Below are 7,347 nucleotides of genomic sequence, written 5' to 3' on the forward strand. Positions count from 1 at the left end.
CATTGTCACCTCATGTAAGCAGACCGCAAGACATACATCAGGTGTTCTCATATCTGAATATTCAATCCGACAAGACAAAAATTCAAAGGGTAAAGATTCAATTCATCACAACAAGAGTATAGATGGGAGAAACATCATATGATCCATCTATATTAACAAAGCCCATGATATAGATCACGAGAGAGAAAGAGAGAGAGAGATTAAACACATGGCTACCGGTACAAACCCTTAGCCCGAGGGTGGACTACTCCCTCCTCATCGTGGTGGCCGCCGGGATGATGAAGATGGCCACCGGTGATGATTCCCCCCTCCCGTAGGGTGCCGGAACGGGGTCTAGATTGGTTTTCACGGATACAGAGTCTTGCGGCGGTGGAACTTCTGATGTAGGTTAACCCCGATGGGTTTCGGAATATTTGGGAATTTATAGTGCAAAGAAGGGGTGCGGGAGGCCGCCGAGGTGGGCACAACCCACCTGGGCGTGCCAGGGGGCCCTGGCGCGCCCTGGTGGGTTGTGCCCCCCTCGGGGCACCCCCAGGTGCTGCTCTGGCCCAATGGATGTCTTCTGGTCCATAAAAAATCTCCGTGGAGTTTCGTTGCGTTTGGACTCCGTTTGGTATTGATTTCCTGCAATGTAAAAAACAAGCAAAAAACAGCAACTCGCACTGGGCATTGGGTCAATAGGTTAGTCCCAAAAAATGATATAAAGTTGCTACAAAATGATTTTAAAACACCCAAGAATGATAAAATAACAGCATGAATACTTCATAAATTATAGATACGTTGGAGATGTATCAGCATCCCCAAGCTTAATTCCTACCCGTCCTCAAGTAGGTAAATGATAAAAGAAATAATTTATGAAGTGTGAATGCTAGCAAAGTGCACAAGTTTGATCAATGACAATTTCAATCACTTTTCCTAGCATCATAACAACAATTCTTTCTTATAAAACTTCTCATGTTATAGTGGCAACCAATTCACATGTTAAGGGTCAAACAATGAACTCTCTTGAAACTTAACAACCTATGTTCTTAGTCACCAAGCAATTGCAATTCAACTTATTCAACAGAGTTTAAGTAAGAGCTCCACATACTCAACTATCATATAGTCTTCTATGATGTCTAACACTCACCGCGTACACATGAGCAAAACGTTTCAACTAGACACATACAAAGATAGGGGCTTATTGTTTTGCCTCCCAACGTATTCACCTCAAGGGTGATGTCAACAATAATAACTCATGCTACCCATATTCAACTGGACATATGTGTCTAGATCTTTCCTCACCACATGATGCTTGCAAAAGGAGAAAAATAAAAAGGAATAGAGAGAAAACTTTGACTCTTTGCATAAAAGTAAATACATAAAAGTAAAAGATAGGCCCTTCACAGAGGGAAGCAGAGGTTGCCATGCAGTTATTTGTTTGTATGCTCAGCCCCTTAGTGCAAAAGAATGTCACATTATATTGCCCCTTATGATAGCAACCTTTATTATGCAGTCTGTCACTTTTATTCTTGGTCATGATAGGTTCGTACAATGCTCAATTTTCTCTTACACTAAATGATCTCACACTTTTAGAAGCAATTTTTATTGCCTTATTGCAGCGATGACAACTTACTTGAAGAATCTTATTCAATCCTTAGGTAGGTATGGTGGACTCTTGAAGATAAGATTTGGGTTTAAGGGTTTTTGGATGCACAAGTAGTATCTCTACTTGGTGCGGAATTTTTGGCTAGCAAATATGGGGGGCAAGCACCACATGTTGAAGGATCTATGACAGCATGACTTCTATGTGAATATGAGCAAACATAAATCATTACGTTGTCTTCCTTGTCCAACGTCAACAATTTTGGCATATAATATTTTGATGGGGACTCACAATCACAAAAGATTTCCATGATAGTGTATTTGCATGTGAAAGTTCTCTTCCTTATACTAATTATTCATGAATTGCTTGTATGACCAAAATTGTTATTGTCAAGCCTCAAAAGATTTCACTTTCTAAACCCACTGTGAAGCTACCACTAGGCATGATATGATTTCAACTTCATGATATTCAATTTATTCAACAATTTACTCAAAGGATATAAGTGAAGCACAAGAGCAATTCCATTGAAAAGAGCTTCGTTGACGGGATGTGAATGCCGCTTACTTAGCATCCATGGCAACTATTTGAGGACTCTATTTTATTTAGAAAACTTTCAGATCTAATTACTTTATTAAAACAGCAAGCAAAACAAAGTAAAATGACATTCCAAGAATAGCACACATCATGTGAAGAAGCAAAACCTTAGGCTCAACCGATACTAACCGATGATTGTTGAAGGAAAAAGGTGGGATGCCTACCGGGGCATCCCCAAGCTTACATGCTTGAGACTTCTTGAATATTATCTTAGGATGCCTTGGGCATCCCCAATCTTGAGATTTTGTGTCTCCTTAATTTCTTTTATATCACGGTTTCCCTAAATCTTAAAAACTTCATCCACAGAAAACTCGACAAGAACTCGTGAGATAAGTTAGTATAAACCAATGCTAAAACTTTACCATTCTCTACTGTAGCAAATCACTAAAATTATTATTCAACATTGCATACTAAATGCCTCTGCATATTTAATACTCGTATCCTCAAATAGATCCATTAAACAAGCAAGCATATGCAAACAATGCAAACATAACAGCAATCTGCCAAAAAAGTACAGTCTGTAAAGAATGCAAGAGTATCAATACTTATTCAACTCCAAACATTATGAAATTCTACCACACTGTAGAAAATTTATCAGAGCTTATTATTCAAAAAGTTTCAACATTTTATCACATTCTGACTTTCCTCGGGAATTTTTGCAACATCGATAAACTTCCTGTTTTCAAACAGCAACATGTAGACTTGTAAAATAAGCATACCAAAGGCTATCAATGCTACTTTTATTGAAATAAAAGATGCAAAACATTATTCTAAATAACAGCAAGCAAATCCTAGCAAAATAAAATGACACTCCAAGTAAAATTCATATCATGTGACAAAATAAAATGCTCCAAGTGAGGTTACCGATAATGTTGGAGACGAAAGAGGGGATGCCTTCCGGGGCATCCCCAAGCTTACTTGCTTGGATCTTCCTTGGATATTAACTTGGGGTGCCTTGGGCATCCCCAAGCTTATGGTCTTGTCACTCCTTATTCTCCTCATTTCGGTATCTCACCCAAAACTTGAAAACTACAATCACACAAAACTTAACGGAACTTTGTGAGATAGGTTAGTATGATAAAGAGCAAACCATTTCACTTTTGGTACTGTCAAAGACAAGATTCGTAATTGTTCTCACACAATTCCTACTGTATCGTATCATGTCCACAATTTATATTGAGCAATATAAGCCATAGAAACTAGGAAACAAGCAAACTATGCATTGAAAACAGAATCTGTCAAAAACAGAACAGACTGTAATGATCTGGATAACTACCATACTTCTGCTACTCAAACAATTATGAAAAAATTAGGACCACGTGAGAAATTTGTATATTAAACTTCTTTAAAAAGAATCAACTCAAAAGAACTCTTATGTTAAAAATGAGACTTATTTTCATCAGCGCAAAAGTTTCTGTTTTTCAGCAAGAACAAATCAACTATCACCCAACATGATCGCAAAGGCTTTACTTGGAACTTTATTGAAACAAAAGCAAAAAAGTGATCAATACAGTAGCATAATCATGTGAACACACAAAAATAGTAGGTAAAAGTGTTGGGTTGTCTCCCAACGAGCGCTTTACTTTAATGCCTTTTAAGCTAGGCATGATGATTTCAATGATGCTCGCATAAAAGATAAGAATTGAAACATAAAGAGAGCATCATGAAGCATATGACTAGCACATTTAGGTCTAACCCACTTCCTATGCATAGGGATTTTGTGAGCAAACAATTTATGGGAACAAGAATCAACTAGCATAGGAAGGCAAAACAAGTGCAACTTCAAAACAATCAACACATAGAGAAGAAACTTGATATTATTGAGATAAGTAAGAGCATGGGTTCCTTCCTCATAATAATTTTCAGAAACATAATGAATGGATTGAACAATATAACTGTCACACACATCACTCTTTTCATGATGCACAAGCATAGAAGATTTATCACTCTTTATGGCATACATGTCATCATAATAATCATCATAGATAGCAACTTCATTGTCATAATCAATTGAAACCTCTTCCAAAATAGTGGATGTATCACTAAATAAAGTCATGTTTCTGCAAATCCACTTTCATAAATATTGTAATAAGATTCAACACCCTCCAAAATAGTGGGATCACTACTACCTGGAGTTGACAGTCTTCCAAACCCACTTTTATCAATGTAATCATCATAAATAGGAGGCATGCTATCATAATAGTAAATTTTCTTATCGAAAGTAGAAGGAATCAAAGGATCATATTCATTAAGCAAAGCATCCCCAAGCTTAGGAAAAGCATTATTTCTAGCAAATAAATCTTCAAACATATCATACTCATTAAATATAGCATCCCCAAGCTTGCGGTTTTGCATATCATCACAATCATTCTTATCAATAGCATGAATGTCACCAATAGTATAGCAAACATTATTATCATATTCTTCCAAGCACGTGCTAAAAAGATTTTCAAGATCATAAGGAATATCATTGTCTTCCCAATCATAATTGTTACAAAAAGTAATAGGTATTACAAAATCATACTCAATATCATCATCCTCCATCAACATATTTGATTCACTTTCATGAGGCACAATGGTGATAGGAGCAATATTATTTGGGAGAGATACCTTTTTACCTTTGTTGTTTCTTCTTTTCTTCTTCTTCACCACATCATGTGTGGGTTTAATTAATTTTTTCAAGCTTCTTGTTGAAGAGATTGATTGTATAGGAAGCTCCTCCTCGTTACCTGATTCATCATAATAAACACTAGGAGGGTATTCGGAAACATTTTCCCTTTCATTAGTACTTTCTTCATATTCTACTTGTTTTCTTATCTTTAGGTAGTTGGCAATATAAGGATTCTCAGTGCAATTTACCGCACAAAACATATAAATTTCTTCTAGATCAAAATCAAGAAATCTCTCGAGATTAAATTTTGGAATACCCTTAGTTATACGTTTCATTTCTTCATACCCAAAAAGAAGACTAAGCTCTTTATGATGCTCAAGGGTAATCAAGTTATCACAATTTTTGGACACGATTTGATCGTGAAATAATTTGAATTGGAGATTTAAATGACCATGTTCATTGCAAAGTTCACAAGGATGGCGAAAAAATTAAATCTTTCAGCACAATCATCTAGCCTCTCTTGCAAAATCATCTAGCCTCTCTTGCAAAATTTCCGCTTCTAAGTATTTATGCTTCTTACAAAATCTATCTTCCCTTTTTGGGGTGCAATTGCACTCACAATTCACTCCACAAAAAGTGACATTCTTATAAGAAACATTTTTTTCATGACTAAAAACATTGCAATCATGCTCATCATTCAAATACTTTGTGCCAAGCATTTTATTGACTTCCTCTTCTAACAATTGAGCATAATTTTCCGAGCCATCATATTCAAGAAAGATATTATAAAGATGATCAATAATATGATGCAATCTCAATTCCATTTTTTGTAGTGTTTTTTATAAACCAAACTAGTGATAAAACAAGAAACTAAAACATTCAATTGCAAGATCTAAAGATATACCTTCAAGCACTCACCTCCCCAGCAACGATGCCAGAAAAGAGCTTGATGTCTACTACCCAACTTTATTCTTGTAGACACGTGTTGGGCCTCCAAGCGCAGAGTTTTGTAGGACAGTAGCAATTTTCTCTCAAGTGGATGACCTAAGGTTTGTCAATCCGTGAGAGGTGTAGGATGAAGATGGTCTCTCTCAAACGACCCTGCAACCAAATACAAGAAATCTCTTGTGTCCCCAACACAACCAATACAATGGCAAATTGTATAGGTGCACTAGTTCGGCGAAGAGATGGTGATAAAAGTGTAATATGGATGGTAGAAATATATCTTCATAATCTGAATAAATAAAAACAGCAAGGTAGAAAAAATTAAACGGGCACAAAAACAGTGTTGCAATGCTTGAAAGCAAGGCCTAGGGTCCGTACTTTCGCTAGTGCAATCTGTCAACAGTGCTAACATAGTTGGATCATATAACCATCCCTCAAAGTGCAATAAAGAATCACTCCCGAGTTCCTAATAGCGGAGAACAAAAGATAGGAATTGTTTGTAGGGTACGAAACAACCTCAAAGCTATTCTTTTTGTTCGATCTATTCAAGAGTTCGTACTAAAATAACACAAAGCTATTTTTCCGTTCGATCTATCCTAGAGTTCGTACTAAAATAACACCAAAGCAAATTCATATTCATAATACTCAATCCACACAAAGAACTACAAAGAGACCCCAAAGTTTCTATCGGAGAAAAGATAATAAAAACGTGCATCAACCCCTATGCATAGATTACCCAACGTCACCTCGGGAATCCGCAAGTTGAGTGCCATAACATATATCAAGTGAATCAATATGCTACCCCATTGTCACCTCAAGTAATCATACCGCAAGACATACATCATGTGTTCTCATATCTGAATATTCAATCTGACAAGACAAAACTTCGAAGGGTAAAGATTCAATTCATCACAACAAGAGTATAGAGGGGAGAAACATCATATGATCCATCTATGTTAACAAAGCCCATGATATAGATCACGAGAGAGAGAGAGATTAAACACATAGCTACTGGTACAAAACCTCAGCCCCAAGGGTGGACTACTCCCTCCTCATCGTGGTGGCCACTTGGATGATGAAGATGGCCACCGGTGATGATTCCCCCCTCCGGCAGGGTGCCGGAACGGGGTCTAGATTGGTTTTCCTGGATACAGAGCATTGCGGCGGCGGAACTTCTAATCTAGGTTAACCCCGATGGGTTTCGGAATATTTGGGAATTTATAGTGCAAAGAAGGGGTGCGGGAGGCCACTGAAGTGGGCACAACCCGCTGCCCCCTGGCGTGCCCTGGTGGGTTGTGTTCCCCTCGGAGCACCCCCCAGGTGCTGCTCTGGCCCAATGGATGTCTTCTAGTCCATAAAAAATCTCCGTGGAGTTTCGTTGCGTTTGGACTCCGTTTGGTATTGATTTCATGCGATGTAAAAAACAAGCAAAAAAACAACAAATGGAACTGGGCACTGTAGATTAGTCCCAAAAATGATATAAGGTTGCTATAAAATGATTGTAAAACACCCAAGAATGATAAAATAACAGCATGAATACTTCATAAATTATAGATATGTTGGAGACGTATCAGCCACCGCAGGTGGAGACCACTCAGGTCGGCACATCAGT

The sequence above is a fragment of the Triticum aestivum genome, chromosome 4D (genome assembly GCF_018294505.1).
Source record: "Triticum aestivum cultivar Chinese Spring chromosome 4D, IWGSC CS RefSeq v2.1, whole genome shotgun sequence".
NCBI classification, from domain to species: Eukaryota; Viridiplantae; Streptophyta; class Magnoliopsida; order Poales; family Poaceae; genus Triticum; species Triticum aestivum.